Source organism: Calidris pugnax, unplaced genomic scaffold (genome assembly GCF_001431845.1).
Source record: "Calidris pugnax isolate Ruff unplaced genomic scaffold, ASM143184v1 scaffold34, whole genome shotgun sequence".
Classification (NCBI taxonomy): domain Eukaryota; kingdom Metazoa; phylum Chordata; class Aves; order Charadriiformes; family Scolopacidae; genus Calidris; species Calidris pugnax.
In genome coordinates this window covers 82,872-108,097 of record NW_015090771.1, presented here as the reverse complement: position 1 = coordinate 108,097, position 25,226 = coordinate 82,872, and the positions used below count along the sequence as shown (strand labels likewise).

At 38.3% G+C, this 25,226-nt stretch overlaps 1 long non-coding RNA gene across 1 annotated transcript in view; it reads right to left on the bottom strand.

The window, feature by feature from the left end:
- The window catches only part of LOC106887245, a 96,093-nt gene that overhangs the window by 25,563 nt on the left and 45,304 nt on the right, over nt 1-25,226 (bottom strand). The window contains exon 2 of the long non-coding RNA XR_001411835.1: nt 18,452-18,522. This is a non-coding gene — a long non-coding RNA (uncharacterized LOC106887245). The remainder of the gene's footprint in view (nt 1-18,451; nt 18,523-25,226) is intronic.

Genomic DNA, 25,226 nt, shown 5'->3' with positions numbered 1-25,226 from the left:
GAAATTGTTTGGAGGATGCACTTGAAAGAAGTTTAAACTCTTCAAGATAAATACCTGACTTTCTGTCCTAAACTTCAGAAAACAAAAGCACTTCCCCTCATGTCCTAGCACAGCATACATTGGGATTTGGGTTTGTTTGGAGTTTTTTTTTGTTTGCTTCATTATTTTTAAAACTTTTTTTTCCACTTCACATATTTGAACAAGATGAAATCCTCACAGCTATTTTTATTTACTTTGCTCCAGCAGCACTTACCAAGCTGCCAGCCCCTTATCCCTGAGCAGTTAATGCCAAACTAGCTGGAAGCCTGAGATCCTAAAGCACTCCGTGAGCACTACGTTTTACAGGTAGCCCTTACAGACCTACACAAATCCTTAGCCCAGCCTATGTGCCCACTCTAATAGACCATAGTCCCATGTACATCTATTCCTGAATAGATTAAATATTCACACATATAACATTGGTAATTTGATCTTACATTAAAACATGTTTCTTAGGAGGCATTTGTAACAGAAATCACCTTTCCAGGGCTTTTAACTTCACAGGAGGTTTATTTTTATGCTTTTAGTCCATTAATACGTTGCCAAGGAACAATCTTGCGTTGCTTATATTAAAAGCTGTTAACTTTTTATCTGAAATGGATGTTTAAGATTCTTAAACTATGAAGCAATAATGGGTATATTTGCAAAAATCCCAAATTCTTGCAGACTAAACTGCCCCGCTGAGTCACCTACGCTTTCCTTCTAATGTATCTTTTGTGAAAAGTTTGGGCCAGAGGCACTGTATCTGAGCCTGGTGCAAACTGTCACATACATTGTTGGTATTATCTATGAACTTGCATCAGCAATAACATCCCAGAAAGAGCTATAAACATTTCAAACTTCTGTGCTCCTTAACAAGGGAATGTAACTACTGCTAGGACATAAATATCCCCTACTTTTGCCTCGTGCACAAATCCAACAGACATCTACTTCACACACCTATTCCATCTTTACTGCAGTCTTTATCTTCACCTTTACACGTTCCTGACACACTAATTTGTCACAGGACATTGTTGGAAGGCTGTCTGATGGAAAGAACAAATACAGACTGAAGCTGTTTCAAGACCAAAAGGCAATGTTTGTTGTCTGGATCAGGCCAGCTTTCACCAAGCACTTTTTTCCCCTCTACCAACCAGGACAATGCAACCTCTATCAATGCTGACATTGAAGGATTTGGCTCAGAGTGGAAAGGTCTTTCACTGTTCTTATGAAATAAAGGGCTTTGACACTTTGGGGAGGATTGTTGAGACTAAGAAACTCTTTTGAACTTTCCTGGGTTCTCGCTGCTTCCTTTCCCATGCTGCTGACAGAAACATATTACAATTAAGACTATTGTGGACAGAAACCAGCTACGACAAACCTGACAGGACTCACCTGCCAAAGATTTGCCAGGTTCAGAGCAGTTCCACCAACCAACAACACACAAGTCATTACTGCCTCAAACTGATGCAAGTCGCTAGGCACAACTAAACCGAGATGAAGGCCATTCTATGCAGGAAACTTCTACTTTGAATGTCTGTCTCTCCCTTATACTCCACTGTACAGCAAGTCTTGCACTACCAGGAAGACGATTAAATAAACTAGTAGGCTTTTCAGACTTTATAATTTAGATGAGAAAGAGTTTTAGCAATGTCAAGGAGCAGATGTCCTACGAAGAAAAACAACAGAAATCTCTTACTATGGATTTATGTTTGTTTTCTGGCAGAAACATTAACTCAAAAGCTGCTCTCCTTCAAAAAGAAAAAGTTGATGCTGCCAATTTGACAAGAAAGAATATTCACATAAAGTTTTGCAGTATTTATTTCTTACAACACATTTTGCTATTGCCTAGTTTGTATGTTAATTGACATCTAAGTCAATTAAGTTCTATACCCATCCTGTGATTTATTTTTGGTTGGCTGGGGGTTTTATTTCCAGTTTTTCTTTTCACACCCCTTCTTGAAGGACCTCCTTTTTTTTTGGACAGTCCCATGGTTTTCAAAGGCACAAGCAGTATCCTTTATCTCAGCATGGCCACAGGCATAAAGCGTAACTATGGCTGACATCAAAGACCAATACAAGATTTAAAAATGCAGCTATGAATATTGTAAAGAACAGGGAGACTAAAAGGAAGCAAGAAGCTTTCCACTGGATTAAATGTCACTGTGGTACATGCCTATGCTGTGTAATACAGTAATGAACATTAGGCATTCAGGGATACGGGTACAGTAAATCCAGTAAATTTAAAACTTGAAGAAACACGAGTCTTGCTATACAAATTTGCCACTCAACCACTGAGGATATTGAACAGAATATTCTTTCCAAGACCAATATTTCATTTTTGCTGTCTCTGCAGCCTTTATATTCAAGTTTCAAGCTCTCAACTTCATTATTTTGCTGGTGTTCAACTTTATAACTTTCTGTTGTACCATCTCTTTGGATGTGTGCTTCAGATGCTTTGAAGACAGCACCCAAACACTTGCTTTAAGAACTTCAGCTGTTACAGACATACTGCAAATGCTCTTTCTTTGTTGGCTGTGAAATAATAACCAAACCAAGAAAACTACACCTATCTTAACCAAGCTAATAACAAGAAAACACACATGCTATGTTTGGGAGCTCATTAGCAAAAAACACAGACATACAGACATTCCCTTACACAAAACCTCTTTCACCAGCATCAGATATAGAATACTTTCTGCATTTGTCACCTTTCAGGTCTGAGTTTCCAGCACGCTCCTTGTTATACGCAATTAGCCCTATGCCAAGGTTTGGTACATTTCGTAATAAATCCCTGACCACATTTGCTTCAGGCTTGGCAGCTCTGGAAAGGCTCTATTCATCGGGGCAGCAGCAAGCCACAGGACTCACCACACCACACAACTCACTCGCAGAATTCCAGCACGCTACAGATTTCAACAAGCCATCCCCTCCCTCCTCCTCTCAAACAGCCTGACATATGACTGTGATTAAGTAGGATATGAAAAAGCTCCAATCAATTTTTCTCTTTTTCATCCCTCACCTCCCTCTTTCCACCTCTTTTCCCTTCAGACACCCCACCCATCCCCCCCAAGAAAACCCTCCCTTCTCTCCCAGCACTGCATGTTAGGTAGGAATCCTTTTTTTTTTTTTTTTTTTTTTCTCTTATCCCGGTCTGTTCCGTGGTCCTCTCTCCTCTCCCGACCACCCCAACAGGAGATTGGGGGTTTATTTTTTGGGGGGTGGGGGGCACACAGGACATCAGCACCCACCCCCCCCCATGGCTCAGGTCCCCAGAGTGGTCCTTCCCCCCCCCCCCCCCCCAAAAAACCCCCCCCTTCCCCCCCAGCCCCGCATTTTAGGGAGGAACCCTTTTTTTTTTTTTTTTTTTCTTTTTTGCCTGTATTTAAAACAGTAACCATCTGTTACTTTGCAGGAAGGCTGTCTCTCCTTCTCAGGTTTCTTCAGCTTCACAGCACTACCCTCAGATGGCAGAGCACAAGGCCAGCTCTAGGCTGGGAAAGCTCTTCGTGAGGCCCCTGAGAAGAACAGCAAAACCAACAGCAGCAGGAACAACCATCGAGCCGCCTGTTCATGGACAATGCAAAAAAAAACCAAAATAAAAAAACACCAAAACTTACATTTTCCACCCATCTACAATGACAAAGAGGTTGCTGGGAAAGGCACCAGGAAAGCATGTTTCATAGTCCCACCAGGAAGAGTATGAGGGGGAAAGTAGTTATCTACATAGTACCCGTACTGGATTTCTCTTCAAACTGCACTGTAGGTCATGCTTGTTGGCAACACTGGCATAGTCCATTTCTGGCATCAAAAAACCCATTCAGAAGAGAGCAGAGCTCTGGGTAAAGAGGACTCATCATACTTACTGGCAACAATGCAACTAGGTCTCAAATGAGGCCTAGTTTTAACTAAGAAATGATGAAAAACCTCTGGTAACTCATTAAAATATCTCATTTTTCATAGAAGGGAACCCCCAATGTCAGACTAGTAGATAGTTTGATTCAGGCTACCTGTACAATACCTTCCAGCAGTGCCAAAGCACCTTTGCACGTACTTCAATTCTGCTTTCAGCTCCAGGCACATATTCCACAAGCTTCATCTTTCTCAGCAACTTGTGCCTTCCGCTTAACAAACTGCCACAGAAATAACTGGGACATTGCTAAGCTGCGACACCTCCAACATCCCTCCTTGTCAGGCAAAAGATTGACAAAATGACATTTAGAGGGCACAAACTAAGGTCCAAAGAAGAACTGTAGCTCAAGGGTGCAGTCAAGAAAAAAGACACAGCACGTTGTAGTAACAGGTCATGTTTTCTGCCGATCTGACTTCTCCTGGAGTCCCTTCTTTCGGGATCCATCCTTCCCAGAGAACCTTCCCTCTACCAGAACCCTGTTCACGTCAAAGCCTGTATCCAAATTACAGTACCCCCTTTCAACACGATAAAGCATAAAATCATGCTGCAGCTGACTACACCCAAAGGCAAAACCTAATGAGAAACTAAAAGAGAAATTAAACCAGAACTTTATCTAATTACTATCTTTGCCTTGTTAACCTACCCTTTACCTTGCCAAAACACTAACCTAAATATGCATCCTAATTTTATGTCATCACCTTGCTCGCCTGAAGCCACTGAATACCAGAATCCACAGTGAGATTTCCTCAGATTTTTTCTTTTCTTCTTAATTCATTTTTTACTGAATCCAGGACTTAAAAAATAGTAGAACAACTGCCTATGGCACAGTGAACTCCGACAATACTCTTCATCAAACTGTGGCAGCCATGGAACGTATTTGATTCATCTAAAGACAAGACAGACTTGTCTGAGACTTTTAAAGCAATGTAGCCGGTGCCTAATCTCCTTTCAAAAAGCTGAGTTCACCTTCTCCTCAAGTAGTGCCTGTTCATGCATCCCAGATCAGTTTCTTACAGTGAGGACACAGTTTCATTCACGACTTTTGGAGAACTTAATTGCACAGCATCACATTGTGTTTCCAAGGTTCCTATTTACCTCAACACGAAGCACCGCTGTAACGGGATCAAAAGCTGAAAGATTATTTAATAAAACAACAAGGCTAAATTTACACATTGCCTTGTGTAATGTGTAATGTGTACACATCCTTCAGGAGTTCTTACACAGCTCTCTCCTGATTACTCCATGACTGTGTACACATGGCCCCCGGACAGAACAGTACTTCAGCATCCCCAAAAGCCCTTTGTGAGTACAGAGGTGGGTATCTGAAGTTCTACTAAGTTACTAAAGATTTCCAAACACACACGGACCGTTCCTTTGTTAATAAAAGTGAGAAAAATTGGAGTCAGGGTTTTCCTACAACTTGCTCTTATCACTGACTATTAGTCTTGCTTCTAAATTTACCGAACCTTTCACAGGCAGTAGAGAAGGGTATATGTTTTACACGTATATGTATGAATGGTACCAGCCCCACCTCAGAGCCAAAAACCATGATTTTCCCAGAAAGTCCAATCCATCTGTTTTTACAAATACATACACTTAACTTTAATCTAAGCACTATTTACAGAAATGCATACAGACATAAAAGGGCATAATAAATTAATAGCTCACAAGAGGCAACAATGACAAATGACAGATCTTACTCTCCTTTCCAAAGCACTGGCGCAAGGGAACACAGCAGATAAAATTACCTAAGTTGACTTTCCATGTTTCTGTTAAACCAAAACTTTGGTGTATTCTGAACTGTCTGTGTGATGTTTCCCAGCTGGAAGACATAAGCTTTCCTAAACAATTCAGGACTTTAACGTGACCTTACAGCCGTCATCTTCCTTCATACAGCCAAGGGATATGCTTGTTAGTTTATGTAGGCTTTATCTTATCCATCAAATTCTCCTGCCTGAGCGCTGATGTTGCCTACTTGTGGCTGTACCGTCAACAGAGCTTGCAAAAACCTCTCCAGTAATCTGACTCCTGGGCATGGACAAGCCAGTAAAACTGTGAAAAGCAGTTGTGCAAAACCCTTCACGGGTAATTACTGTACGAATTAAATGCTCCCAAGTAGACAGATATACTCTATAAATTGGTTTAGATCCACACGTTTGTCCTTTTCTTTGATGAAAATTGTTACCAGTGATTATTTGGTGCTCCCACATTTGTACATATGAATGATGGTTGTTACCTGAGTCACAGCTACAAGTACAGGGGCAAAACAAGACAATGCTCAAACTCTTGACACTGCTGCAGCTGCAGGTAAATGTCAAATCTTGAGAGCTTATGTTCAGTGCATTTATTGACATAAAGATGCTGGATCGTGAGTTATAAAATTGATAAATGAAAGTGCGGTTTCTTCTCTAACCCAGATAAAACCCACTGTCATTCACCAGAGCTTTTCACCTCCCACATCTCATGTTGCAGGGATCACTTACTGAAATCTGCATAGGCTTTTCTATTCACTTATCCGGGACTGTAATGTGATTATACATGGAAGAACAGCATGTGTGCATATGCACTTGTGACTGAGACATGACAATTATTTCTTCTCACATAAGTTTCTCTTTTTTCCCCTCCATGAATTACCTTCTCCCAACACATTTCCTAGGCGATCACCTCTTTTCTTAGGATTGAGCTGTTTATTTTCATCATTCTGCATTTCTCTCCAACAAACTTCTACCAACCCCATGCCTGCTAAAAGCCCACAAGCTGTCCGAAATTTGAAAATACTAACAAATATCTAGAAAGAAACTAAAACAAAGAATGCAACTTTTAACCCTTTATTGATAAGACTTCCTCATATGAAATATTACTGCACTATCGTCTGCTCTGAGGGTGCAATTACAAACACATTTATTCCAATAAGGCCAGTATTCTCTGTCCAGTAACAAATTTTATGACATTTCTGTGTCAGCTACATATTCCTGAGTCCAGGTTTCAGTTCACCATGACGCCAGTTATGCTGATAAAATCATGCCATAGACCTCTGATAAATTCCCATTTTAAAAAATAGTATCCTTCTATCATACAGTACGACTCATATTTATGAAAAGTGGTTACATCATGGCAAGGAAGAGCACACGTTTTCTGTGGGAGGAGAGCTTGGGGGAAGGGAGAAGAGAAAGCAGCCTGTTGTGGAAAATCCTCTTTGCAACATGAGAAAAGAAATCACCTCAAATTATACCCTGACAAGAACTATTTTTTTCAGATTACAGCCCAATTTACTTCAATACAGCTCATATGTTTAATAATACGAAGTTATTAATATACTACCATTTAGTAGTAGTAGTAATAATTGTAACTTGTGGTTCACTGAGATGGTAAAGGCAGTTTTTGGGTGCTCAGTACCTATAAAAGCAGCAGAAGTTCATGACAAAAAAAAAAAGCTGAACTGGTACCAAGCCATTCTGCTGATACAAATAAATTTTTAAAAAAAATTTTTTTTGAAAGTAATTTTATCTTGGTAGATTTTGTGCCAGATCAGGTATCATCCTTCTTCCTGCAGCTGGTATGAGGCAGCTATAAATACCTCATTATGTGCTGCTGCCAAGCTGACAAAAATGCGAGCAAGTTCTCACATCTGACCTGGTTCAAATTCAGATGGCTTGGCCGACAGATACTGATGGTCACGGCCTCACAGGGTAACAGCTCGACTGTCACAACACCCAGGGCTCGCTCACCAGTGTCTGGGATCAATACAAAGACTTCCACAATTTGCTACCATGGCATTTTCGCTGCAATAGCAATTTATTCTTATTTAAAGATACGTAAAGGAGTGAAGTTTCCACTCGTTACTGAAAATTTGGAAAAAAAAAAAAAAATCTTATCACGCTTAATCAAAATCTTTTGGCAAATTTGAAAGTCTTAGATCTCATGGAAAACTTCCAATTTACTTCAGTGGGGTATTGATTGGGCCTTTAATCTCCTACCTGTAGCTCGTTCAGCTCCATCTTAAACTCAATAAAATCCTGCCAATTTACCATGTCACGTCATAATAAACTGTGCTTTTTAACTGAAGCTAACTGAAAGCTGGAGCTTTTGATGAGTACTTGCAATTACATTTTCATTTCCCTTCGTCGACTATGCACACAAGTGCTGTAAATCTCTATCATTTTAAATAAGGTCTTCAAGGGTAATTTTGGCAGCCAAACAGGAGCACACATCATGTTTGAAGTACTCTACAATCCTTTTTTTCTTTTTCTTTTAGCTTTTTTTTTTTTTTTTTTCAAATCTTTTGGACTCAGATCTGAAAGTCTCAAACAAATTCATTGCTCACCTATCTCAGATGACATTTTAATTGTAGCTTTTAACTACACGTAGGCTAATGGAGGAAAACTGAGCAGAAAGTTCTTTGAGTATGCATTCAGATGGAGAGACTTTACTGAGAGAATTCATTTTGCACTGCCAAACTTTATATTAATGTGATACCTATAAATACTGTTGAATGAAATTGGGGAAAAAATCCTTTAAAATAAACTATGGATTTCAGAGGGTTTGCTTTTGAAACTTTACTTGCAGCATATAAGCACTTAAAATCCAAATGTAATTTCATAATTCATGGTGTTATGGAAACAACTTCCCAAATATCCATGTCTGCCACCTCTTATTGTTTAAGGTTTTATTTTATTCTGTCAAAAAATTCTTATATATATATAGATATATATATTCCCAGAGCTAGAAATTCTAAGACTTTCCTAGCTACTTGTTTTGCTTTCAGCCATTAACAAATGTATTCTCTCCCAGTTAATATTGTGACCTTCATAAAAGATGTTCTCTAGGTGGTCTTTATACACAAAGCCTCACCGACAATATTTACATTTGTAGAAAGGTTTTAAAAGCACAGAAGAACAGCATGCAAAGAGGGAAGTGGAATTCCCACACTTCACAGCTACATGAAACAAAAAGGAAGTGAGAAACGTCTGCTTACCATCCTGAAGCTCTCTCAAAATGGTACTACATTTGCTAAGCTTCTTCCTTCTCCTTTCTAACACTAATGTTTAGTGCAATTCTTTGTAAGTCTATAAACATGAGAGAGATGTGTGGAATAACAGTATTCATAGGTTTCATGTGTTTGTTGGTGTTTTAGACAGGTATGCTTTATTTTGAGAAAATTTGCATCACTGCAGAAACCTTGACCTTTCAGCTTTGACAAAATAAGTAGACACTTTCTGTTGTTGCTGCTTTGCAACATTCATTGCATTTAGTTTTTCCTTCTTATGAATGATGACATTTATAACAAACATAACTAGCTAAATGCAGCTGGAAAGCCACTAAAGTTAAAAAAAAAAGAAGTATGAATTGCCTATTACATCTGCTTTTCATAACAAAGGGCTACAAAGACTATATTGAACATTCATTCCCATTTATCTAACCTGATATTCCCAAAATGGAAGCCCAACATCTAACTTCAAAAACTACAAGGGTTCTTAGAGGCATAAAAAAAGAAATCAAAATGAAATGGGAAAACACATGCTGCAGAAAATGTATATTAAATTAAATAAGTAAATAAAAATATTTTATCATTAAAACTTACAGGAAGCAAGTATATAAGTACTCAATTTTGGCAACTACTTAAAGTAAAATACCTATTTGAAGATTAAGACATTTGAGGACTTTGATATCTGATCACCAAGAAAATTCTTTGTTAGATGAAAGTGTGAAACCATGCATCTACATTAAAAACTCTAAGGAAGAGATCTGCATCATGCATATTCCTGCAAAAACTGAAAGGCAGAATAACTGGAACTGCAAAAATATGGTTCTAGGACACAACCATGCAAACTAACAGAAAAAACACACAGTAACATTAGAGGACAGCGCTATCAATGATGCTCCACCACCCACTGCCAACAACGGGTGCCTTTCTACTGACCTTGGTGAGATGGAGATGAGAACGTATTACGTGTAAGCCCTTGCTGCACAAAGGTCTCCAACTATGGAGACCTGCACCCAATTATTTAAAATATACATTTTCTGTTGAGAAATGTAAACATGAAGGCATGCCTATTAGAGCAGAGAGCAATGACTTATACATTTAACCAAAGACAAAGGCTTGGAATTACAGTTTCAGACTGCACTGAAAACTTGACAACTAGTATTAAAACAGTGCAGAAGATCAGTACAAAGTAAATTCATCCAGGAGTCTGATTTGAATACCCATAATAATTCCTTTTCTCAAGCCACTAAAATCTGTTCTTGTCAGGGCTGTATTTCTTCACACAGGTTAAAAAAGAAATAAAAAATATTTTTTTTCACTGTAGCTATGAATCTGGTATATTTTACAAAACCAATGACCATAGGATGTTAAAAAAGTTATCTAGAATTTAGTGGAAAGTTCTAACTACATTTTAAGATATTCTATAAAGCCTAAAAACTCCTTAAATCAACATGAGTTCTCCAGGCTGAAAGACTAAAAGCTGTCTTCTAACTTAGAAAGCAGTTGATTCATTCACAAAATACTCTACTTTATACTAGAAATTTTATGGAAATTGCCAGAAAGGTCTGGTATCTAAAAGGACCATTTACTACAATTTTTTTGTAATTCATGTCATCTTGACTTCCCAACCATAATATCCTACTTTGAGCAAGGCATGAAACTTTAAAAACTTATATGAATTTATAGTCCTAAATCCTATTATATTTGTGGGGAAATTGGCACTTGATTTTTGTAGACCTTCTGAAAAATCTAGAAATAGATATTTATATATTAATTCCAGCAGCATTAGGCTTCACATGTAGCTAAATAACTTATTCCAGAAGGAAGATGCTTGAACCTAAAACAGAATATATTGCCTGATTAGGGATTTGTTATTTGATCCTAAAAACTCACTCAGGAAATGTAAAAAGTTTGTTTGCTATCTAGCTGTATTTAAAAATCTTATAAAGCTTTTTGTAAATTTTTTGTATCTGCAATATATAAAATAAATATAAATACAGACATTATAAGCAGAACAACCTGTATATACAACTGGACAAAAAACACTATGAGTTTCCCTTTTTTCTTCCCCTCAAAGCTGATACTTGTCTCAAAAACAGAAAACAAAGTACTGCTTACAAAAAGGCAAATACAGATTTATTTAAACAACACCGTAAAAAAGCGAAGTAGACTACAACTCACCTTTGACAGCACATTACAGCCAAGCTAAAGTTGTTTGTTTAATCTTTCCTAATAAAAGTAATAAAGACCAACTCACCAAGAAAGCTTATTGCTCTCAGAAAGTGCTATGTTTTTGAGAGCTGTTTGCTACTTGTAAATTCTATTGTTATTACTAGCGCTATTTTTCAAAAAATTGTAACATCATATCATGCATTGTATAAGACCCACAAGCTATGGGACACTGTCAAATATTTATCTTCTTTCGAGTCATGCCAAAATAACTACCAGAGAACTGGTGAGAGTCGTGACTTATGTGAACCTGCTCATAAACTGCTGAGAACCTCACCGTTTCTAACCATCTTTTTATGGACTTACAGACAGGCTAATATTACAGTCTTGATTTAACATATTTGTATACGGTGCCCTTTCCATATGGCATATTTGTATCCTGTCAGCAATTGCCTCCCTGAGCCCTTGAGACAGGGAAAAAACCCCACATTAAAGAATGAACATTCCATCAAGTCTCAGGATTTAAAAAAACAGCCAAAAAACCAAGTCCCTTTCTCTATTCAGTCTCAGGATCAGTCTCTCCTCCAGCTGCATTTTAAGCAAGCATGATTTTGGTCTTCATTCCTCAAGTCTGAACAACTGAGTTTTTTTCCTGGAACTTAAGCTAAATTAATGACTAACACTATCACCATCAAAACAATTCCCCCCCCACACCATCTTCCAGTTCCTTCGTATTAATCTTAAGGACAGTCATAAAGCTGCAAAGAAAGAGACAGAACACTCAATGGCTTTTAAACAAATGCTGCCACATTTTAAACACGTGCGTGTTTGCAAAAGCTCTAAGCCTCTATTGCTCAAACCACTTGTGGTTTCTCAGCACTTCTTTTTTTGAATGATTGTGTCTTTATAAAATAAACATGTTCAAGCCTAAATTACTGGCGTGTCTGTTGGGAATAATTATAAAATTAGCTCGTTCTAATTTACACTTGCGGGTTTTAAAAACATAACCAAATACCATAGTGAGTCTCCTGGTGAAACCAAAGCCTGGCATGTCAAACATGGTTTAGATCATGCACATGGACTTTGATTTTCTCAGTGCAGCAGTCTGATCTCTCTACAGCAGGCTTAGTCCTTTGGGTTTGTCTCCTGATTCTCCAAATAAGTACTCCCATTTGTAGGTCTCCAGAGACGCTCCTACTCATTCAACATGCCAATAGGCTGTATGATATATTATACAAATAATTCCATTCTAGACAGAAAGCTGTGATTATCAAAATGTGGTCTCTTAATGCATACCTTCAGTAGTTTGCAATATGTTCAGCCATAACACAGAGAGGAGTTTTGGCCGCTGAATATCTCCGTGTCCCAAATACGATGGAGGGATGTGCTAAGGTTTCGACTATATTACCTAGGGACGTATTTAAGGTCTAGTCAGCAGTAGTCAAGACAGCAACACGTGATTTATTTTAACTGCGTCCTTCAGTCCCACTGATTTCTGTGATCTAAATTATGCTTTTCCAGGAAGAGAAATTATCACATTATCACAATGCTTCTATTGTACTGCCCTGGCGCAACATATTACATTTTTGTGCATTAGGTAGTCATGACTGCAGATAATAATTTACAGGGAACTGCAGCCATCAGCGTATTTCCAAAGTGTTTTCTGCTATTCTAGTAGACAACACTTCTTGACACAGTCAGTTATTTTAATGCTAATATGTCAGTATTCAACTAAAATAGTCTCAGTCAGCTCTAGTCAACTTGAGCAGACCAAAATCTTACTCCCTTTCCTCCTCTTTTCCTCTGGACTTACCACCCTACACCCTTTCAGCAGTGGATTTGCAACTCCATAGATCCACAAGATGTGCATTCATAATGAAAATTATTCATTATTTCCCAAGATGTCACAGGCTAGTTTCCACTCCCAGTGGCTAGAGCAACTTCTGTTTGGCATTTCACAGCGTCCAAGGCCAGGGGAGACACAAATCGTACTTTCTGTACCAAGATAAGGTGCTTTTAGTTTCCGTGTTTACATCCTGCTTGTGATCCCTCAAGGCTGCAAAGGTTACATTACCCTGCCCTTGCCACCACAACTTGCTTTACCTTATTTTCATCTTTTCATAAATACCTGAAGAAGTGGGGTTTTTTTTAAATCACATTACAGCTAAAACTTTGGCCAGCAACTTCTCCATGAATAGTCTTTGGTTTCAAACTTTTGTGTCACCTTTCTCAAGAACTGTTAATTCTCCTTCCTCTACTTTAGGGGTTTTTTATAGTTTTTTTGTACTATTTCTCCTGCTTCTTCCCCTCCTGCAATAGAAATACATCACAACAGAATCTCATTCCCAACCTATCCCAAACTTCAGTCCTTACAGGTCTAGCATCTACCATCAACCCCTTCTGTCCCTTTTCCTCTCCTGCTTAAAAAAAATAGCCCTTTAAGTACCAAATTCTCTCGGAGTTAAGTTGGTCCATTTCAGCCTGACTTCACAAACCCTGCACCTCACCTACCAGCAGAGGATTCTGTCATCCAGTTGTCAACAAGGTTCTTGTACTCCCTCACCGACTCCTGTCGCCTCCTCCTCACCTGGTCAAATTAAACATCACTCCCTTCAAATTAGTACTGGTGATGAGAGAGTATCCGTGGATGGATATGAAGGGAAAACCTTGGAGACGATCTTCCCAGGCCATGTTTTGGGTGCATGTGTACATATATATGTGTGCACATATATGCATATATACATATATATGTGAGCATATAAATGTGTGTGCATATATAGATGTTTATACACGTGCACAGACATATATGTGTATGCCTATATACGTATGTGCATGCGTAACAAGGACTAGTGCAGAGATTCTCAAGCTGGTGATGCAAGAAATATCTCAGAAGGCAGGAAATGCATATACATATATATATGCACATGTGTATATGCATACATACATATATGCATATATAAGCATATGTATGCAAAAATATGCATATATATCTGGTTATGTGTAGGTTCTATATGTATACAGAATATTATAGATATATGTACATAGTAAAGCCTATATGTATATAATATGCAGAAAACACCACACATACACACTTGTATGTAAGTGACTGCAGAGTGCAAAGCACCACAGCCTACACTGCCGCTTTTTAACATCCTCCACAGAGTATTTTTCCAGTGCATTCTCGGGAGTTGATTCATTCTCCAACCCAATATAAAAGTCAATAGTAAACATTGTATTTAAAAGCCTGAACTACACATGGGGTATTTTACCAGCGTGGTTTTTCAAGTGCACTTGAATTTACCTTCTGGCTATTCTAAAGAATGAGTAACCTGTTCCACTCCATTCAGCAACATCCACTCCTCCCCCAACCTCCGTCTTCTGTGCTAATTGCCTTTCAGACACAAAAGAAAAATCAGCTGCAGTGTGGGAAAGAGGTGTATTTTAACCAGATACATTCCCCAGCATTTATGTTTTACAGTAGTCACCTTTCCGAGCTGAAAATTGCTTACAAGTCAACTGAAATGGACTACTTTTTTTTTTTTAGAATATGAAACAGGAAAGGTAACAAGATGTTCCTGTGTGTAATTTTCTACAAGAACCAGCCTTGCTATGTTGATATTTGTTCTACATTACAACGCGCAACTAAGTTATGCATTGACAAACTGGAAATCACGAGAACAGTTACTGAAGGATGGTTCTCGAGTCACAAACCATCAGACGCTTCACCGACTCAGTGACTCCACTGCCAGCTCTCTCCTAGAAACAGAGATGCCACTCAGTTCTCCCCTCTTAATGGAATAATCACAATGAATCTTTCCAACTGCAGTTACTGTCTGTTTCAGAGGCCTGGCTTTATATTCTGATAATTAGACTACAATAAATTAGTGGAAATATCCAAAATAAACAAGTCAAGAAAACATCCAGCTTCCTGGAAAGTTAACCTCCCCCAGCAAAACAAACATTTCAGCAGTATTAAAGACCTTGTTCACATTTAAGGAAAACAGCAACCCTATTTTCCTTGATTCATTTGCGATGTAACACTTATTCTCACATTTTGTTTCCAAAACCATCACAAAGCAGGTCAAGCTCCTTTGAGGCAAATATTATTATTGGGGACAGCATTTGCTTTCTGACACAGCCCTCTGTTCGGGGGAAGACTGAGCAGAGCAAGCACATGCTCTGCCATAAAACAGACAAATAGCTGAGTGCTGCTCCCCCAAGGGCTTCTTGATTTTAAAAAACGGTCAGGGAAGAAAGAATTAAGATGCACATGGTGACGATTGTTGGGTTTAGACTTGAACTATGTTGTGATTTTAAAAAATTACAATTTGTCAAAACTGGGAGGGGAAGACATAGGGAAAGACCAAGGACAGTTTCTGGCCTTTCTCCTCCCTCAGCCTCCTCTCTCGAGGACCTGAGTTTTCCCAGCCTATGACGTTAACTTGGAGCACGACAAAATTTACAGACTTAAACTTTCGGTGCACAATACAGGAGTGCATACTGTTGAAAATCAAGCTAAATTACTACTTAAGGGAAGTCTTTTCAGAGCAGACTGTGGGTAGGAGGCATGGAACACAGTTAATGTATTTTTCTTCATGAAGCCTGCAGTCATTGCAAGCGTATTTAAGCTGAAGAAGTAGTCATGATATGAGGAAGCATCGGAGCTCACAAACTATGGGGTTTTTTTTCCCAGTGATACCATTAACTGATCCTGCCTGTACAGCTCGAGTTCCTCCCATAGCTACACACAAGCAGTGAGTCAACACAGCCAGAAACTGAATCTGTCCCTGATTATATTTGGGAATTTCTGCCATTAAGTGCGATTCTTAAACTCTACTGGGTACTGATAAACTGAAGCGTGAACTCCTAGCTCTTCCACTCCCACAAGGTAACACAGAGCAAGCAAAGTGCTGCTGCTTGTCCGTGCACCCACGGGAAACCACACACCCTAGAGACTTCAACATACTGATTTTTTCAAAACAGAGTTAAGAAGTGCAGCGAGTCGGATCTAGCCTATTACATATATCGCTGAGCAAGGCTTAATGGATGCACAAGAAGCATGGAGCAATCTCTAAGGAGGAATAACTTCTGCTCAACGTTCAGAAAATGCAACAGCATTTCCTCAGAGGACCGTGCTTTATACAGACAACTGAGTCTTACAAGGTAGGAAGAAAATTACTTGCCTCTAACCCTCAAATTAACACAGTAGGTACAGTACTGTTAAATATTTCAGGCTGTTACTTTAAATGAGTGCTCCAGTGCAGGGAAGAAGGGAGGAAAAAAGAAAGAAAGAAAAAAAATAATAATCAGATAGACTGAATTAGATCCTAACCCAGTAAATTCTCATTTCCTTCAACATGGGTTTTGCCAGAATGAGATTAAGCTCAGGACATATTAATTTATCTGTAAATTATTATTAATACATTTTCATGTATGTTAGCATAGCAATTTTCCCCCCTGCATCTTTAGCAATCCAACACTGGAACACATTCCTTCACTAAGAGTCCATAAGTCCCCCAAGAGATGTACCACTTCAGGAGGAAAATTTCTTTCTCCTTTAATGACTGATTGAGAATCTATCCAAAAGCAATTTAACTTTTGAGATTATGCATGCCGAGTCAAAATTTTTTAAAAAAGAAATCACAAAATGTGAACATTTAAAATGATTGGCAACAGCTTCACACATCGCAAGGGGTGGGGGAAGGACAGCAGCACCAGGATAAATTTAAAGGATTTTACTGAACTCAAGGGAATAAGGGGATTTTTTTATTTATCAGTGGATAAGAGATCAAAGCTAATGCCTAAATTCAGAAACCAGTCAAAGAATTTAAAAGAACATTTTTATAGCAAAACATATAATTAAAATATTTTGGGTAAGCAAGAAGTCAATGTAACTCTTAATGTCTACCTAACCCAACCATAAGGGTATGAAGGTGATTATGGTTCTTTCTCATTCCCTGAACTAGTAGGCCATAGAACAACACGCATCTGTAAATTGATTAAAAACTGCATCCATACATACTGGCATGATTATGCTGCTTTAAATTACTGCTCAAAAAGAGTTGTATAGTGCTTACAAAGAAAACCTCAAAATCAGCTGCATCAGCACAAACACACATATCTGACTTGGCAAATCTGATTTCTCTTCAAGTTTGTTAGAGTTTTAAGTCTTTCTTTTTTACAAACTATGTAACTTTCAAGAAGGAGGGTTATGTCTTGCCACGCTTCATAAGCTGGACGTTAACGTACAACTGGAGCCTTCATACTACCATCCAGTTAAACACATGCTGAACAAGTCAAAAGTGGATCTGCAGACATAGTCACACAATAGGCAGTGACCAGCTTGTGCTCCTTAAAATGCATTACCACCCTCAATTAGAGACCACAGCCTCTGTCAGATGAGGAATGGTAAATGACCATGTATGGATTCCAGCCCCTTTGAATAGAAATTGAAACAGGCTTGTGCACCCCTACCTGAATTGCACTGCACAAAGGATACACAGATGGTCAATCTGCTGCACATGTGGTAACTCTTAAACCAGACCAACCCCATTCTTTGCGGTCGTTATATCAAACTTACCTAGAAAAATGCTTCAAAATTTGCCAATGGAAATAAGGAAAGACTATGTTGATTTCTGTGTCAAAAACTGCAATTAAGATGTCAACACTAAGTTGCACACTATGCCTTTAAATGTTTCTTGCAGGTTTTACAGAGTTTACAAAATTCTACAAAATTTATAAAACATCAGACACAAAGCAAGAGACACTGAGGAAACCATGCCTCTCAGAAGCCTTGCAGAGTTTTATGCCCTTCTCTGTCTCCTACATCTGACAAGCAGAAGTGGGATAGGCATTTGCCGCTTACTTTTCAAGGCATATCTGAATTAAAATAGATCTCAAGACCTTTCTCTCCTCACATCAAACCTCTGCACTCTCATACGACAATACAGAGTGGTACAGACAGCACCAGGCAAGCCTATATATTTTCTTTGAGAAGCGGCATGGACAGAACTCTACTGTTTTTAAGATTTTTCAACAAATGTGTGCAAGTGTGATGGAGTGAACTTGGGCAGGCCAGTTCTATGGCATATGGAAAATGACACAAGTTCCAGCAGTAGAACAAATTGCTATTCACTTTGTCATGCTGATCTACAGGTACTTTCTTATCTTCATAGCCTTTACTGATACCCGTGGCAGAATTACACATTCCATTCCAAATACAAGTTATGTTATCACACATTGAACTTACTACAAAGCACAGAACTAGAAAAAAATAAACCAAAATAAACAAACCCTCCATTGACAAACTTTCTATGAGCTCGTAATAATGAACACTGTCTTATCTTCATCAACAGATGCTGTCTTACCTTTATCAAGAAAAGCTGAAATGTCCCTTTCTCCTACTCAGCTCCCAAGAACAAAAGAAATGAACTCCACCCTGTGGGCAAAGAACATTTTTTAAATGATTAGTGATATTCTGAAAGAAGTTTTAATTCATTAAAAAAATTACACAGACCTTCCAATTCTGGTATGATAATCAAGTAAAAATATAATAATATCTAGAAAACAGCCCACTGATGGCATATAGCTAGTTATATTTTTACTACATTAGTTCAACAAGTAACATGGTAAGTGCTGCACATTGATAATACTATTTTATAACGAAGATTACACTTAGGTCAGCTCCCAAGAGAAACTGGCAGTACTGCAACCCTTTGTGCAATCTTCAACCAGTTTCCTCTACATCTTAATAGAGGCCCCAGAAGAATGAAATAATATGTTACACATTAGTGAAAATAATCCTGGATGCCCTAATAATTCACATATTTTATAAACTAAGGATCATCACTCCTCTCTGTTGTAACCCACACACGAACCCAAATGCTTCCATGGGAGTAGGATGAGAGTTTTATGGCAACAGATATTATAAGTCTTAGTTAGAGTAAGATCAACAGCAGAGATTCATTTATTCTAAGGTGTAGCCATAAAAGCTTTACTGAAGTCCTCAGCAAAACCAGTTTCGGTCAGCTGCAGAGAACCGAAGACAAGGCTGGAAATTATTCATAGAGGCTAGAAGCAAAAAAGAAAAAGAAGATGGAGCAACAGCTATAGCAGGATGATGATGAAGGCTGCTGGAGAATGAACGCATTGCATGCATGTATTGTAAGAAAAAGCAATTTCATGGGTTGCACAAAAGGCACAAGAGCTAAGAAGCAAGGAAAAACAGGAGGCCCAGAGCTTTTGCTTCTTTGCTCTTTAATTAACTACTCCATTATCACACTAGAATGTGAAGCAGAAATTATTCATTTAGACAGCTTCCTTAAAAATCTTTACAATGTCATTGCTTATCTTATCTGAAGTAGTTTTACATATATCAACACCAATTCAAATGTTGTAGAATGGGTCAATTTCATTCTGGCCCCAAACAGTGGCCAAATATTTATCATTTCCTTCACAATACTGGAACAGCTAGAAATTCTGCAAGGGCATAAACACTACTGACTCACTGATTATGGCCCCATTCAAGTAGCTATCGTTGTTTCTACAACAGGTTTGTTCTTCTAATTGTTATATTCTGTTGTTTGAAAGGAAAATTGAATGTTACTTGTTATTGAAGAAAATACCTAGGTAATGCATCTTAAAAATAAGTGGCACTAAACAGCTGCTACACCTTTTCGTTTTCTGTTTTTAAATAATGCAACTAGCTCTTAATGATATTGTTAATTCACAGTGTATTTTAAAGTTGCTCTTTTTCTCAGGATCAAAGAAAATCTCCGTGCATTTTGTTCATACTAGTTCTGTGAATACTCTTATATACAACAAACTACTGAAGTGAGTTGTGTTCATTTGCTTTTGCTTCTAATGATGAATACATCTTCCCCAAAATACCTGTAACACTGACAGCTTGGAAGCCCCTGTGCATCCATAATATACATTTCAACTTAGATTTAGTCAGAAAAATTAATGACTTCACTCCTTAGAGTCACTATAGGGATTTTGAAAGCTTCCTTTTTCAATGCTGAGCTTCTACATGGGGTTCAAATACTGGGGATTCTACCCTTTCACTGCTTCAGGTTGTGCATGCAAGGTCATATCCGTTCTGAAACATTAACTTAAATAGTTTTCATATATCCTAGAGGTTTGTCTGGCATTTACACAGAGCTACAGGTAGAAAAGGTTTGGTTTAACAACTTAATTTTTATCCACTCTGTATCAATATTTCATCAGCAAATTTTTTTAACAGCTCACTTTTAACACAGCTACTCTCACCAATATAAAAAAATTTCTCAAGTTAGTAAACAGAATCACAGAATTGTAGTGGTTGGAAGGGACCTCAGAGATCATCGAGTCCAACCACAAAACAAAACAAAACAAAACAAAAAACAAACCACCACCCACCCCCTAAACACACAACAACAACCAAACCAAAACCATCACCCACCCACACAACATCCCACCACAAACCAATAATCTTGGGCACTAGAGCATACCCTGAAGAGCCATGTCTACATGTTTCTTAAATACCTCCAGGGACGGTGACTCCACCACCTCCCTGGGCAGTCCATTCCAATGCCTGACAACCCTTTCAGTAAAGAAATATTTCCTAATATCCAACCTGAACTTCCCCTGGCGCAACTTGAAGCCATTACCCCTTGTCAAACATCCAACAGCTGACTCTCATGGCCAGTTCTGCTTCCCTCTCTCATCCCCCTGGCTCCTATTTAGAGAAGAGGGAGATGCACAACTCTTGCAAAATCACTTCGTGACCAAGCAAGTCCAGCCATTGGCAAACCAGGCTTCACGGGATGACTTGCCCGGCAGCCGCCCAGGGCTACAGTGAAGGGTTGCTCCTACAAACTCCTCCACAGTGAGCATCCCAACCAGTAAGTGACATAAACCTCTGAGTTCAAAGTAACAGAGATCATAATCAAGCACAGCAATTTCAGGATTAAAACAAAAAAAAATTATTTATACTTTAATACTAATTTAAACTCTCCTGTGAAGTCTACATTTAAGTAAACTTTTCTATCAGAACAAAGGTTTTAAGTTTATAAGAAAATGACTTAGGACCTAAAAAGTGATTTGCAGTAAACTAATGACTTCAGCTTCTATCCAAAGGGTGATCATTTTCCAGTAAACCTATCTCTGTCCTTCACTCCCCATAGCGCAGCATTTGTATCTTCTCACAGGACATCTGTGGAGGAGAGGAGCAGTACTAACATCCACAGTCACATCCAACTCAACTCTGATTTTCAGCTGCATTCACACCCAAGACAGCAGTGGAAAGCAGACAGAAAATGCCAACTTGGAGCTCATTTTCAGATAGAGGAAAAAAAAAAAATCTGTTCCTGAACAGAAAAGGCAAAAGTTTTTGATAAGCCTGTCACACAGTTGTTTGAACTTCCCAATTTCTCCTGTCAACTGCTTCTGTAAGGAGTCGTTCATATATGTTCAACTGTATCCTCTCGCACAGTTAAAAGAGTGATGAGGATCTGATTTGGAGGTTACAGTTTATGTAAGCAGTTACATTTCCATGATCTCTTTCTGGGGGAGTTTAAACAGGATGGTTGGTAGTAAAGAATGACAGCTTCTTCCTTTCAGCTTCCACAAAGGAAGAAAAATGTCCTTCTCTTCATTTTACCATATTCAATAATAGGCAAAACCATAATATGGATGTTTTCACATGATCTTCCTGGAAGATTAGCTGGAAACTGTTTTCCTAGTCTTTTTCACTCTTTTTCTCAACTCCACTCTGCAGAGATCAGGGATTGATCTCAAATAGGTACAGCCTACAAGGGAATGCCCCCAGTAATCACAGCGCAGCCTCTCCATATCAAAATAGTAATTTCCACTTACAAACAGCCTTCAAGCATATGGTTTCACTACGTTAGTTTTAAAGTATTCTTGTTGAAGAATTTTCCCATGCTGAGCTAATGTTAAATACACAAACAGTAATACATTCACTACAGGCAGGCCTCTATTCCCGCGTTAGTCATGGCACTGAATGCAAGCCTCCAGCTTCTAAAAAGCATGTTTTCTTATTTAAGAATGCTTTCCACTCTTCTCTTTAATCTAATTAATATTTTTTCATTTGTGGTCTAGAGGAGGTGCGTAACAAACAAGCGTTTCAGCCAGCAGTTGACTATATGTTTACCTGAATGGGCTAGGTTGAAAGGTAAAGATTTTTCTTCATTTTATTATCAGAAAAACAGAAAAGCCTAGAATGTGTAAGAAAAACAATACATAAAAAATAAGCAGTACAATTTATGCTGTGCTTTAGCAGGCCAATATAGCTGTGATAGGATATCCATATGTCTGATCTCAGAACTGGAACATAACCAACACAGGAGGCAAAGAGGTCAACAACCATCAAAATGTGAAGAGTATTCAGTTAGTATTCACTCTAAATTTCATACAAAACACCCAAAATCCCGAGCTAATTTAACATTATTCTTAAATCCTGCAGGAATAAAGACAGTAACTTACACCAGTTGACACAGTCTGGGAATTGATAAACTGATACTAGAGCACTTCTTAAATCCTGCAGGAATAAAGACAGTAACTTACACCAGTTGACACAGTCTGGGAATTGATAAACTGATACTAGAGCAATAAAAAGCTGGGGAACACTGAAGTAACCATTAAAAAGCCCTGTATCATAAGATAAGGCAACTTTTTGCCGCAAGTGATATTTGTTTTGACTTCTTAAATTAAGCTAAATAAGACTTTCATCATCCTCTCACAGCTCCTTCAGAAGGAGTCCACTCACTCAGACAACTGGCAGCAAGAAGCCAAGCGAGGACCAAAGGCTCAGCAGCCACCGGAGGGAACCTGCCCTTTCCCCCTCTGCCATTTGTCAGCCTTGCAGGCAAAAGCTGAGAGGGAAGCACAGATTGGAATAATTACACAGATTGTTTGGGGCTAATTAAGCAAATTACTCAGAATCAACAGAATTTAAAAATCTACGGAGAAAATGAATAGATGCCATCGGAAAGATTCTAAGGGAGACAGATTATAGAAAAGTGCTACAGCATGAGGAAAATGAGATTTCACTTGATGAAGCCTGCATGACAAAAAAAAAAAACCTGAATGAAAAAGCCTATGAGAAAGTTTTTTGTAACATATGTAAACATAACATACGTAAATATGTAGTATAATTGTAGAGACCTAGATAATTGTTCCAGACATCAGTTTTCATCAGTGGCTTCAGTTCTTAAATTACACAACTTTATGATAGAATGATCCAATTTAATGTATTTGTAGTTGTCTGTACCTACAGATTTTATCAAGGAAAAAACATAAGTCTAATACAGACAAGCAGCTGAGTAGGCACATCATTCTAATTACAACCAGACCAAAAAAAATTCATCTGAAACTGAATCAATTTCTCTCCTCCCATTAGACTACGTGATTTCATAATAAGGCAGAATCACATAAACTAACAGTTTTGCTAAGATCAGGGCAATTTTAAGTTTGCCATTTTGAAGTGGCATATCAGTGAGACAGGCAGGAGCCTCTAAATAAAAAACAAACAAACAAACAAAACAACAGAAGATTCAGCAAAACGGCTGCATTGACATGAACCTTCAGCTGAGGAGAACTGATTCCAGTAGCAATGTGGCCATCAGTGACAAACTGAACCCTTCTATCCCTCCCCCCAGTCAAACCCTAGGGGAAACTACAGTCCATAGTGGGTAAGATGCTGGTGATCTGCCACCTTAAATATAATTCAGATACTGCTGAACTTTTCTCCGTAGGTTTCCTATGGCTACCAGCATTTAGGTTATCAAGAAAAACAAGGTCCTTTCTTATCACACTCTAGAATTATTACAGAAATAAAACCACTCCTGTTTTGCCATACATCGAAAGCTTATCTATTTCAATGCATTTCTGTAAGGCCTTATTACTTCCTATTTTCTGTACTTATGCTGCAAATTAGTGCTGTCTGAGAGATTCTCCAAGGTGCAGGTGCTAAAAAACCCACAGGTGATTTCCTACGCAGTGAAGTCCTTGTCTTTCTCCTGCTTTCCCACATCCACCCATAATACACTTTCCCCTGTGGCTCCATGCCGTTCAGGCATTCACACAGGGAGCCTCCTTTGCTCTCTATCAGAATGACAAGCACCTATCTAAACAGCCAGTATGAAACCCAATCCATCTGTTTTCAACTGAAATCCACCCAAAAAAAGGAAAAAAAAAAAAAAAGAAGAAATTCAGACTGTCTTTTGGAATAATACATTCAAATATTTTCTTAGTATGAAAATTCTAAAGTCCGCCCTTCCAGTCCGAAAAGTCTCTGCAAAGAAAAACAGCAGAGTTACATTCCCAGAATTACAAGGAGCACAGGGAATTTGGCTTCAGTATTTGCTACAACTGTGTCCTCAATGACCACAAATCAGATGCTCAAGGAGTAAAGTTTTATTCATAAAACTAGGTCAGACTTATCCCAGGACTAACAGGATGCAACACAATCATAAACAACTGAGATGACAAGACCTGGCATTGCAACTGGTTCTGGGTTTGGTTTTTTTGAGGTTTTGAGCAGGGTTGTTGGGTTATTTTTGCTTTGTTTCTAAAGCAAATTATTGATTTTTCAAATGCACAAATCTTTACTATTTAAAAGTCTGATAAACTTCTTCAATATATAATTAATACTCCACTCAGATTCAAAGGATTTTAGTGTCCCCATCAGCAGAAATGCAGGTACATTGTACTCATTTCCACTTCATGGAAAAGAAACCAAGAAACTAATGCAATCACTGAAAGTCAACTTTTAAAGATTTTCTACAAAGCTCGAGTACAAACAAAATGAGACAGTATAAACATTCCTTATGTTTACATTGCTCTACTGAGACTAATCAGAGTTGTCAATATTAAATACTGTATTTTATCCAGTTGTGAAATTAATACTAGAGACACTCTAGGGTTGTTTTTAACACAGAAGTAGAAGAGAAAAGGCACTACAAAAATCATGTGTACTGACGTTATGAGTCAACTATTTCTACTTTTAAAGTAACTACCATGATTAGTTTGAGGCAGGTAAGTTTAAAGGAAGAGTCAAAAAATACATTTCAAAGGACTAAGCTTAAGAATTTAACTGTGGCTTCCACCTACACTTAGCAACTGGAAATTCATTTCCAG